Raw genomic sequence first — 12,690 nt, 5'->3', positions numbered from 1 at the left:
TTCATCCTCCTGAAACCAGCAGCTACAGGTCTTCTTGTCATGGAAAATTTCAGGAGCATGAGCAACAAATCCATGTATGCTGCATTTAAGCCTTTTGCTCACATCATGTTCATTAGCATTTCATTGACCAAATTAAGTCATATGGCCAAGTCCAACATCAATGGTGTGGAAATATTCTCTACCCACAGTGGGAGGACACTGAGATACATATTCCCATTACAAGGGACTGAAGAATTGGAAACAGTAACCCAATCTGCAAACCACTATATCTAAATTGCCTATAATCTGTGTCCAGAAATCTTGAGACCTTTATAAGAAATAGGAATAGTACACCAGCAGGCAGTACACAACAGATTGTTTCACAGTAGTAGGAATGGATTTATTCTGATTTATTTCCCCCTTTTTCTTCCAATCCCCATGCACAGTTCACAAAAGGAACTACACATATTGGGATAGCAAGTTGGGACATGATGTTGAGATTTTGCTCTTGTATAATTCTTCCATACATAGTTAAACATGGACTGCATTCTTATAGTCCAACCAATGTATTCCTTCCACTTACATGAATTTGCTTTGCAGCAGGAGTCTCTTGTTTTACTTCTGTAAAATTTATAAAATGTTCTTGCAAATGGTACATGCTCAACAAATATGGCTTGAAGGAGTGGGGGGCAGAGTATCAACACTGGAGAAATGAAAGGTACAACCAGTATAAATCTCACAGATTGCTGTGCTTTTTGGCATGGTAGGTAAAGTGTTATGTCACACTCAACATGAAAGCCATGGAAATTTATTATCAGAAGTAAATATGGAATGTTAAAGGTGTATTAACTTAGAGAATTTAGCTTCTATGTGGCATTTTCTTAAGCTGAAAAAACAGCCTGCCACTTCCCTATATTGCTTCGCATTTATCGTAAGCCTTTTAAAATCTCGTCTAAAAACCACAAGTTTACATGCCCCACTCTACTAAACTTATTATTGCTTATGTGCTTCCCATGAAGATAGCTAGACAGACAAGGCTGATAAAAAGAAAGCTTATCCTTATCAAATACTTGTGGGTAACTGTGTAATGTGATTTTTTTCCCTACCAGTGGAAGCCCACTGTTTCACTAAGAACTCACCCATTTGAGGCATTTAAAATGGATAGAAAGTTATAAGCCAGCCAAAATGTCCTTCTAAAAGGGAGTGAAATGAATGCTAATCTAATTGCCCAAGAATGCATATGCTGGGCTTTGAAAACAAGACTTCTGCACTGGTTCCCCCTGCTGGATTTGAGGCTGCACTGTCTTGGAAATTGACGAAAGCAATATACACGAACCTTTTTATCTGAGGGCATGCTACTCAAATGGCAAATCCAGTATTCTTCTAGAACGCATTTACTCCGTGATAAACATGCCAAGTGTTTCCTGAGTTCACTTCCCAAGGGCAGAAGTACTGCAAATAGAAACCTGTGCATCCGAGACTCAAAGTAGAAAACAAAAACACGCCACTCGGATCTCTGCATTTGGGAGTGGGATGGCACACATGCGGGTTAAGGGTAAAAACCCAGGAGCAGGGGATTAGGTAAACTGCCAGATGGGTTGTTATGAGGAAGGTGGATTTAGGGGTCTGACCATGAATTTCTTTTTTATGCACTCGAAACTGCTGGAACCAATTCTTCACATTCCTGCGACTTAACAGTTGTTTCTCTTCCCTTTCCTATCTTCCTCTCTTCATAAGAAAGCTCTCTGTCCCCAATCTGTAGCAGATGTGGTAACCAGATTGATTTTAAAGGCAGCCTGTCACCTGCAGACTTCAGGCCTATTGTGAAATCTATATTAAAAAGTCTGTCTGTTGGGGGAGACAGAAAAGCTGACAAATTTCTCCTGCTTGACTGAGTGCATTTGGTGAGAGAAGGGGACAAATACTGGCTGAGGTTTTGGGGCATGCTCCTGCACCAACTTGGCCTTGCAAAGGGAGCTAGATCAATCGTGATGGTATTTTCTCCTAGAACAAAAGCCAACGTTGTTATCTACATGGAAAACCAGAACAGAGAAGATGTGAGATAATTGTAGGATACTTATAAATATGCCATTTAGAACATTGGATTTAAGTGCATGCTGAGCCTCCCCGGGTTCTCTTATTAAAAGTCATACTGTGTCCCCCATGTCAAATGACACAGTGCCAAGCACACAGAGGGGATTCTGTACTTATGTATGTATGCATTGACTGCATTTCTCCCAACTTTAGCGTCACTCTTTCTTTTTACTTTTGTTTATTTTTTGCTCACTCAATTATAAACTTTTTCTTGCATTCAGGTCAAATGCAAATGTTTTCCTATCTGAAACGTTCTTCAAGGCTATTTTTCAGAGCTGCTTGGTGAAATGTTTCCCATTGCTTCTGAGGTTCTTGCTTCAGCCCTGCCAGCAGGAACCTCCTCTGGGGAGGGTTCCCTGTCCTCTTGCCTCTGCGTTGAGAGTTGGTAGCAGTAGCAGATGTTGGGTCAAAGCATTCAAGCAATACAAGGTTAAGTGAGTTGGGCCTGCTTGTGGGTCAGGAATGTAAAAAGGGCTCAGCTGGTGATTCTTCTGATCTTTGTGGTGTTGGCTACACACAGCTGGCAGCTGGACTGGGTTGGAAGGTGCAAGAAGGCTTTGCTCACATGTCTGCCCCCGCTGCTCCTGCACATGGCCCTTGTCTCTGCATTTGGTAGGCCAGCCTGAGCTCCTTACAGCTGTGGCTGGCTTCCCAGAGCAAGAAAGTGGAGGTGGCCATCCTCTGAGAGTAGCTTGGAAAGACCAGGCCATCACTTCCATCGCTTTCCATGGGTCTAAACAAGTCACAGAACCAGGAAGGATTCAAAGAGAAGGGAGATAGACTCCACTGCTTGAAGGATAAAGGATATGTGGCCATCTTCAACCCATATGAATATATGCTGCTGACTTCTGCTTCTCTGTTTCCTGTACTTACCTACATGTTTTATACTCTGTTCCTGTGTCTTTATATACATTTATCATTTTTATTTCCTTCAATTTCCAAATAAAAAGCAATTTGGAGATCCTGCCAGCAATGACTTATAAAAGAATGCCTTTACTTACCTTTGAAGTTTGTTCTTTCTACACTTAAATCCACAGATACCATATATATTTTAAGATAAAAGGAAATTTTAGATGGTTGCTAGTATCCAGCCTCCATTTCACCTTTCCAGTTATTCATTTTCCACAGAATTATATACCATGGCATACACTTGAGCAACATATTTGTTCAAGACAAAATATTTTATAGCATAGATACGTTAGACTGTCATGTCCAAGTTAAGTGAAAATAGATTATTTTTTTCAACATGTGTCAAACAGGAGAATAAAGGACATAGAGACTTAATCAGCCAAGCTTTCTTACACAGTGCATGTTACTTGAGTCAAGGGAGAAAAGCAGATTAACATTGAAATCTGTATTGCATTTTGGGAAATGCCAAGCAAGGAAAGAGATGTTACCAGAACCGCGGAGTGAGTATTTTGTTTACTGCAGTTCACCATTTTGTCTAGCAAATCATGTGAGAAGGGGTGAATATAAATGCCCCTATTTGTGTAGGTAATTTTTCTCTTTCCTGTCTCTGATTCATCTCTCTGCCTTGCTTTATAGAGAGTCATGCTACACCATTTTGTCTAGCAAATCATGTGAGAAGGGGTGAATATAAATGCCCCTATTTGTGTAGGCAATTTTTCTCTTTCCTGTCTCTGATTCATCTCTCTGCCTTGCTTTATAGAGAGTCATGCTACATTGGTTACAATTAATTTCAGTGCTGCATATTAGCCATAAAGAGTTATTTCATAAATTGACTGATGTCTTTTTTTTCCTCTGTGGTTTTCTTGGAAGATGAGAATGGTCCAGAGGAAAAGCAAAGTGTGAAAGAAATGGGAGGGCAGAGCCGAGAAGCAGGTGGGCTTAGATTTCTTTTGAGGAGTCTCCTAGGCTTCATCCACGGAGGTGAACAATAACTTTACTCAGTGCTTTTGTCTGAAAATGCTTATACCTTTTCACCAGACTAACCCCAGTGTTCATTCAGGTCTCCCTCAGGAGGCCATTGGCTGTTAACTATGAGTTAACTGTGCTTCTAAGCACAATGTACGTTCTCCCATCTCCTTTCCCCATTCCAGTTTTCTTCTCTGTGATAGCAGTTTGTTTGGTGATGCTCTAAGAGGTCTGGTCTCAAAGCTTGGCTGACTCAGATCTGGCCAAAATTAGCAGATTTAGTTTAGTGGTTAAAAATAAAATTAACACTATTGACAGGGAATAAAGAAGAAGCTTTTTTCCACAATGAGTGGAGTGTTCTTTACTGTTTTGCATTAAATTTTGGAGAGCCATGCTTCTATGTTTCTCTGCATGTTGTAGGAGACGGTGCCATAGGCCTGACTACCCCACACACAGAACTATCAGTGAGACCCAAAACCTTCCTGACATCGACTCTGTCCACTAAAGGACAGATGTGTCCATTGAATGTTTATAGACTCTACACTCTAGATAATAAATTGTACATTTCAAAATTAAATAGAACTTAAGGTTAAAGAGAAATTGAAATAACCTCTGATTTACCATCCCTTCCTACCTATTTTTGTACCCAGGCATGCTCTCCTTTAAAAGAATAATAGTCACAATCATGCAGCTACCAACATAACCACCAAAATAAAAACATCCTTCTTCCCTTCAGTTTCCAAGTCACTCTCCCAGCTCTAATGGGCCCCATGGAGGGGCGTTTTTGAAATAGTGGGTTCTGTGGAATGTGCCCAGTCACATCCTGGGCCATATGCTCAACTCTTGGAATTGAATCAGGTAGTGTGATAAGTTTTTCACTGAAAACTTCTTACATTAACCTTGGAGCTATTGCTAGGGAACTGGAAGCTTTTATTATGAACCTGGAAGATGGAATTGATGAAGGCCAATCAGAGAAAGCACTGAAGCAAGGCAGCGAGGACCTCGTGCACCTGTTACCCGGTCAGCTGCTCCCTCTGCTGCCATGGAGGCCTCGCAATGAAATGAATTTCTGATGCAGCACACTGTTGTTACCCACCCCCGCCCCACCCCACACACCATTGTGCTTCATGGAAGATGAGTCCTATGTGAAAAGCTGTCACTGCTTTTACCATTTGGGGCTGACACGTATTAGTCAATGAACTGCTGACAGCTGAGGCCATTCTCTGCTTGTTGAGGTTTCATGGATGGTATTCACTCGCTGCTCTGTCTCAAACAACATAGATTGCTGCTATGTCTTTAACAACATAGATTGTTCCCCACCCCTGTACGTGCACACACATGTATACATGCACATGCACACACGTTTGCCTGTGTCTTATTTATTCATCCTTTTCCTCTCAATCAGTTAACAACAGGTAGTTTCTTTCTGGTTTTGGGATCACGTTGCCTGGGAGAAGAGCATCCGATAGTGTTATCAGCACAACGGGGTGCCTCTTCATGTAAAGGAGAGGCCACATGCCTCCCCGGGTGGCCCCTCTTGCTCCTGGCTGGCTGGCAGAGTCCAGTGCAAGGATCGACTGGGACCCTGGCCGGCCTCCACGTGCACTACTACACTCGCTCTGCTCACTTCCCAGCTGCCCCGCTCCGAGTGCAGAGAAATCAAGATGTGGTCCAGTCATTAAAGCCTGTTAACCTGCTGTTATTTTCCAAAATAAAAATATCTCCTTTTCTTCCAATATCATTTCTGGCTTTACTTTTGATTATATAATTCTGCAGGCCTCTTCCACATCATGAAAAATTACAAAACAGCATAATGCAGCCGTTTTGACTGTTGTCAGAATCGAATCAAATCAAAGTTGTAGATAATATTCTTCAAAAAGTCATTTAATAATAATTACATATTACAGGTTTGCTGTGTCCCAAGCACACTGTTCCAGGCCCTGGGAATATAGCAACAATCAATGAAGACATCCCTGCTTCTTTGAAGCTTATATTTTAGTGGGGGGATCCAAACAATAAACAAAAAAGGATAAAAACATCCATAGTGATACGTGCCTTGCTGAGAAATAAGGTAATGTAGAAGGAATGCCCAGAAGGCAACTTTCCATTAGCTGAGTTTGGAGAGAATTCTCTGAGGAAGCGACAGTTCAAATGAGATCTGAATGATGAGATGGCAAAAGAGCATTCTAGATGGAGGGAACAGACCACGCAAATGCCCCATGTCCAGTCTGGGCGTAGCACATTGGAAAGGAAGCCTGGGGTGACTGGAGCAGGATGGGCTAGTGGAGCATGGTGTGAGATTTGGTAAGAGATCATAGGGCCAGATCATGTCTTACTGTTTAAGATTGTATTTTATTTGAATTGCAAAGAGAAGTTAATGGAAGGTTTTAAGTAGTGGAGAAACATGATTTATGTTTTAACAAGCTCACTCTGCCTGTGAGTGAAAATGGGTCAGAAGAGCCAAAGTGAGCCAGTTAGAACGCTACTGCAGGAAAGCACTGATGGCAGTTTCTGGAAATGGAGACAAAAGGACTGACCTGTGTCACATTCCAGAGATACAGACAACAGGACATGCTGATGGATCAAGTGAGGCATATGGGGAAAGGAGAATCCAGGGTAAGTCCTAGGTTTTTAGCTTCAGTAATTATGTGGATGATGGTGCCACTTACTGACGATGTACAGGTGACTGGACAAAAGGACTGACCTGTGTCACATTCCAGAGATACAGACAACAGGACATGCTGATGGATCGAGTGAGGCATATGGGGGAAAGGAGAATCCAGTGTAAGTCCTAGGTTTTTAGCTTCAGTAATTATGTGGATGATGGTGCCACGTACTGACGATGTGCAGGTGACTGGTCACACCACACAGATTTTGTTGAGAAACAAAATAGTTCAGCTTTGGCCATAGTAAATTTGAGAGAACTCTTAGACAGCCATGTGGGATGTCCTGAAGACAATTAGATATACAAGTTAGATTTCCAGGGAGAGGTATGGACTGCAGATATAGGTTTGAGAGTCACTGGGATATAAGTGATATTTAAAACCATGGGACTGGATGAGATTCACTAGGGAGAACATGTAAATAACAAAGACAATGGGGCCTGGGTTGCCATGACATATAGATCTGTGGGCAGCTGGAACAAGAAAATGCTCCAGGAAGATTGGGGTAAAGACTGTAAAATGCTACTGAGAAGATAAGAAAAGAGAAGTGACCATGGGATTTGCAAAGGGAGGTCATTGGCACCTTTGATAGGAGCGTTTGCAGAGGAGTATTGGAGGAGCAGCCAGTTGGAGTGGGTTATGGGGAGCCTGTGAAGTGAAGAGTGGACTTTTGGACAGTTTTGCTATGAAGGGAAGTAGAGAAATGGGAAGATATTGTGACATCAAGGGAAGGTTAATAGTTTGTTCTTTTTTAAAATAGGAGATTATCACCTAACAAAAACATCAAGAAAAGTGATTCATCATCTCCAATTATTCCACTACTAAAAATTTTATTCTCTGTTCCAGTAGAGAAATGACCTAAAAGTAACAGTTATATACATTATGGACCAAAGATTGCTGGAAAATGTGTGATTTGCCTCTAAATGTGTGTTAGCTATCATGCATATATAAGTTATCTTTAGTTCCACGACCCTGATGCTGCATGAAAAAAAAAAAAATCTTCTTTCAACTGTCAGGTATTAACAGTTCCAAATGATTTTAATAATCTTTCATTTCTTACATTTGCTGGTTTCATACTCACATTAGTAGTCTAATTATCTGTTATCCTGGAGGCCACACATTAGTAGAGTCATCGTGGTACTGATGATACTGAGAAGAGAGGTCAACTATGATAAGGTTAATTGATGCTGTAAGGGGTACAAGGACCGCCAAGTTCGTAGTCCCCATTCTGTTCTGGAGTAACACAAAATCTCCAAATGGTTTCTGGTGCCCTCCTCTGAATGGTCCTCTTCTCCCCAGCCTCCACGTTGACAGCTATCAGAGCTACTCCCTGCAGTCTGACAGCCTGGCATAATGGAGCAGAAGTGCTGTGCTAAGAAAAACCAAACTTTAAAAACACACATGAAAGCACTTTGTAGAAACTTGCAAGGGTATAGTTTCTTTCACAATCTGTTACCAAGAAAAATAACACACTATTTTTTGAGAGATGTGGAAGAAGCAAAATGCCAAAGGCTACTAACACCAACAGGTAGTATTCTTCACCCCAAATAGTTTGTGCTCCATGGGTCTCTGTCTTAGCCGAAGGTTTCTGTTTTGTTAATTATAAAAGAGAGTCACACACCCCTGGACCCCTCATAGACCATTTGGTGTATTACAGTGTGAAACCCGTTCACGCTTTCTTTGGAGGAGAGGGGACGGAGGTGCGGGGCAGGCAAGCAACATCTGGACAGCATTGACTCTGAGGCAGTGTTTCTTTTTCTGTTTCATAGATGGTGTCAACACTGCCACTGTGCCCAGCCCTGCTTCAGAACAGGCGGCTGAAGTCTGTAAAGATGAAGGTATGAGACCACTTACTGTAAAATGACTAAGAATTGCAGACTCTGAAAAGAAGACTATTTGAGTCTTGTTTATATGGAAAAATGAAGCAGTGAGCAAACCTAACTAATTCTTTATAAGCTTCTCTGTTTCCAGCACAATCAAATATCTCACCCACTCTGTTTTATTCCATATCTGGCCCTTCCAGAATTTGCATATATGTTTACATTTTTTCCTCTGAAAAATAACTTTATGAAATAAGAGAATGATCAGAGCAATTGTGTTTGGTGAAGATGTTTATTTGAAACACCAGAATTAGTCAGTTCTGCTGTTCACAGCTACTCATCAGGAATAATTTTGAAAGGGTGGCAATTGAGGACCACCTACTAGAGAGCTCCATCATCCAAGACAGGAAGGTTTTGAAAGGCATCCTTAGAAATAAATCTCTGGCAGAAGCATCATCCTCCATTGTGTGAACAGTTACTATGAGAAAATGTTGCTGACTCAAGTAGCTCCAGAAGAAGGAAAAATTTAAAGAAAATATTTCTTTTCTGGGAGAAAATTTGAGCGAGAAGTAGTGGAGATATTGATGTAGGGATGCTAGAGCTTAAAAATTTTATCTAAAGTATAATTCTCTTCCTCCTGATTAACTGGCAAGTCCCCACCAAAAAAGGTAGCATTATTTTATGTCTGTCACTGGTAACTACTAAAACCTGTGAATGACAGACTAGACTGTTGCACTTGTATAAATGGACATCTGGTAAACCGTGTGACCTGCTTGGAACTTTAATATAAATATGTTGAATGCATTTCTTCAGTTTGGAGTGATATGCAAATCGGCCTATATTTGACACTGATACTTGCTACTCTTTGAAACAGTGTTTAGAAAATAGAAGTGGTCAGGAAACTTTAATACTCAGCTATTTGCACGATTAATTCCATTTTATTTTGCCTGGTGATTTTTTTGTTGTTGTTGTTTTTCTCTAAATGCAGTGTCCTGTAAAGTGTAGCGCAGGTAGTCGCTAAGAGTGTGAACACTGGGGCCAGATGGTTGGGGCTTAAATCCTGATTTTGCCACTCACAATTTAGATGACCTTTGACAAATAATTCGAGTAATTAACAAGGAATTAACAAGTTATGGCAAGTAATGAACCTCTTTCTTTGGAGACAATAGTGCATCTACTTCATAGAATACAATCATAGGCATCGATTGCATAGGCTGTTCATCTGGCACATGTGCAGACTGGGCTTCCCCAAAGATAGACTGAGATAGAAATTAGGAAGCAGAGTTTATTGATCCTGGGACCAATTTCTGTAATAAAAAAAGAAAAGAAGCACAACTGTGAAGAGGGAGAAGCTGAGCTGCAGGGCATTCTCAGAAGATGTCTCGGCTGACTGTGTGGGAAGCCTGATGACAGTGTGACCCTTCTGTGCTGTCCACAGTTGGAGTGAGAGAGACAGGCCATTAAAACCTCTCATTGATAAGTCACTTGCCCTGGGAAGTAGGTGTGTCCTTGGGTGTGACAACTCTCTTCCTTTGAGGTAATCCTGCAAGCCAGAGATGGATGAGGTCTCCCTGAACCTGGGAGAATAAATTTTTCAGTCCTGAAGGGGGATCTGGTTGGCCTGACACAGCATCACCTGTACTGTTGTCATTTTTAGTGGTCCTTTTCTTGTTTATTGCCATTTTTCAAATGAATCCCTTGGCACCTCCCTTTATACCACTCAGGTATGTGTTCTGACATCCCTGGTTTCAAAACGATTTGGTGTTTCTAAAAATGTCAAATATCCACATAGGTTCTCATAAGAAGCCCCAAGTCATCTTAGAGAAATAAATCTGATCAAGTCAGAGTGAAAAGACAGAAAATGTGTTCATCTTAAGCTAACATTTTGGACATTCCCAACATTTAGCTTGTGATAAAAATTTTAAAGTGTCATAAAGCTAGATGGCAGAGTTTAAGAAACAAGAAAGAGAGAAAATCTAATTTGAATGTTTCAAACTGAGATTTTCCCTGATGAGTTGTTTAGTTTGGAGATATCGCACCTTTACAGAAACACACTGTTTGTGATGTTTCTTGATGCTTTTAGGATATCACACTATTAATTGCTCATGCCAGAATCAAATTTTTGGAACACTTTTAAGATTTTTTTTTTTACATAAAATTTTAATGGTGGTAACTCCATCAAGAAGTTCTGTCATGTGTCACAAATGCAATTCCTGCATCAGACTAAATGTGAAGTTTTATGGATCTTAGTGAAATAAATCATTAATATCCATTAACCTATTTATTTGGAGGAAATTAAAGTGTTTTAAAATTCACATTAGTATGTAATCCTGCTTCAATTAAAAATAGAACATATAGGACATAATTTTTGCCTTTTTCTTCCAAAATAGCATGTTCAGAAGACTACGGTTTTTAATTGATTATAACTTCAAAGCTTAGACCAAGTGTCTAATGCTTATGGAACTGCCATCTTGACTGATAATAACTGAGGGGAAAAAAATGAGTTTTCCATTGAAATCCTCCAAGATTGAGGTCAAGTTGGGGTTAAAAAGCAGTCATATGTGTTGCAGATTCATTTCAAAGATTCTTTATTATTACCTTTCATGCAGAAATATCTCCCCTCAGTAATATCAAGGGCTATTTTAGAGCTCTGCAGTTAATAAGATCGCTTATAGAAATGCTTATTATGCTCTCCAGATTAAGTGGCAGAATATTTTTGCTGATCAAATGTCCTGGAGGAGCCCTTGCTCTCTGGACTGGCCTGATCCTGACTCACCATCTTCTTGGGCTTTGGAATCACCGATATCGTGGACTGGCCTTTTTCTCTCTTTCCCATGTAACGCCCAGGGATTTTGAGACTCATTCAGTTCTTCCCAGCTTTGCTTGTTGTTGGGCTGGCTTTACATTTGTTATAACTTTGGTTTCCACGGGAAACTAGTGTCTTTCAGGGTGCAAGGATCGAAAACAAGCAAATAAAAGAATGAGACAGCTAATGTCACTTTGTTTGGGAGATAAGATTTTTTAAAAATTCAAACAGTATGTGAAAGTCGAAGAACTTCAAGAGGCGGTGTTATTATCCAGGGTGTCTTCTAGCCAGTGACTCTGTTCAAATGTTGTAGACATATTTCCCACTGGAAACCAAGAACAGGTGTGTAGACTGTGATCTACACACTAACGACACCTGTTCCCAGTGAGTCATTACAGCCATCGGGTGGGAAGGAGTGGAGCTGAGAGGATGACAGGACGAGGAGGAACGCTGATGAGTAATTCATCCACATGGGCTGCATACCAAGGACGTGGTAACTAGGACTGAGTTGAAATTAACTCCTAGGTAAGGCTGGCCTGGAAAAATATTTGTGGGTTGATAGGAGTGAGGTTATTTGTAAAATAGGGCATGTACTTATATATTGAGAGATTCTTCCTCTACTGGTAAAATACTCTTAGTTTAATGGTAGTTTGCAGTTTAAATCCTTAAAAGCAAATCCAGGAGTACAAATGTTGAAGCTATTTAAGTTAACAGATATACAAGCAATCCGATGAAGGGAACTTATAAATACACGAGTAAAATTCACAGGAATATCAAGCACACTGGTCGAAACTTCTGCAAAGTTATTGTTACTGTTTGAGACATAGTCCATCTCCTTACGTCCAGGATAATTCTCTGTTGTGGCTGTGTCAACACTTTAAAGCAGCGGCTCATCCTTACCCACAGCCAAGGCCAAGGCAACTTACCAGAAAGAAAAAAAGTGCTGTTTAAACATACGCTGTTCACGTGCCTTATTATTTAATCAGTACCTAATTTGAATTTGAAGGTCAACTAGATCAAATCATATGCTCATTAGTATTAAAAGCAAAATTAATTAATACTCAGATGCACATCCGAGCTTGTATTCCTTTGGAACTCCGTATAAGTCATGTCTCTGCTCTTTGGTATTTATGAAGTAAGATGTCACCGGCAAAGGATTTCTTAACCCTTAATCTAGTTTCAGATCTAGACGTCAAAACTACAGTAGGAAAAGGGGAAGCTAGAGCAAGAGTCAGCTTGCCAAAGAGAGCGAAAGAGGAAGGACAGGGTCACGTCCAAGGAAGCGGATTCGGCAGTGGGCAGATGAGCGTGAAGGATTCCAACCACTGCTCACTGGAAGCCTGGGCCAGCGCCTGTGCTCAGAATTGCTCTGAGCATTGTTTCTATCCTTGGCCTAAATTGTTGAAGAGAAGCAAAACATTGGGCTACCCATAAGATTGCCCACAAGCCTCTC

At 40.7% G+C, this 12,690-nt stretch overlaps 1 long non-coding RNA gene across 1 annotated transcript in view; it reads left to right on the top strand.

Moving 5' to 3' along the window:
* The window catches only part of LOC103606642, a 76,899-nt gene extending 68,450 nt beyond the window's left edge, over positions 1-8,449 (top strand). The window contains exon 3 of the long non-coding RNA XR_551905.1: positions 8,381-8,449. This is a non-coding gene — a long non-coding RNA (uncharacterized LOC103606642). The remainder of the gene's footprint in view (positions 1-8,380) is intronic.
* Positions 8,450-12,690: the final 4,241 nt, after the last annotated feature.

This window comes from Galeopterus variegatus, unplaced genomic scaffold, assembly GCF_000696425.1.
Source record: "Galeopterus variegatus unplaced genomic scaffold, G_variegatus-3.0.2 Scaffold6761, whole genome shotgun sequence".
NCBI lineage: Eukaryota > Metazoa > Chordata > Mammalia > Dermoptera > Cynocephalidae > Galeopterus > Galeopterus variegatus.
Note: the sequence above shows the minus strand (reverse complement) of the source record. Positions and strands in the feature narration are given on the sequence as shown.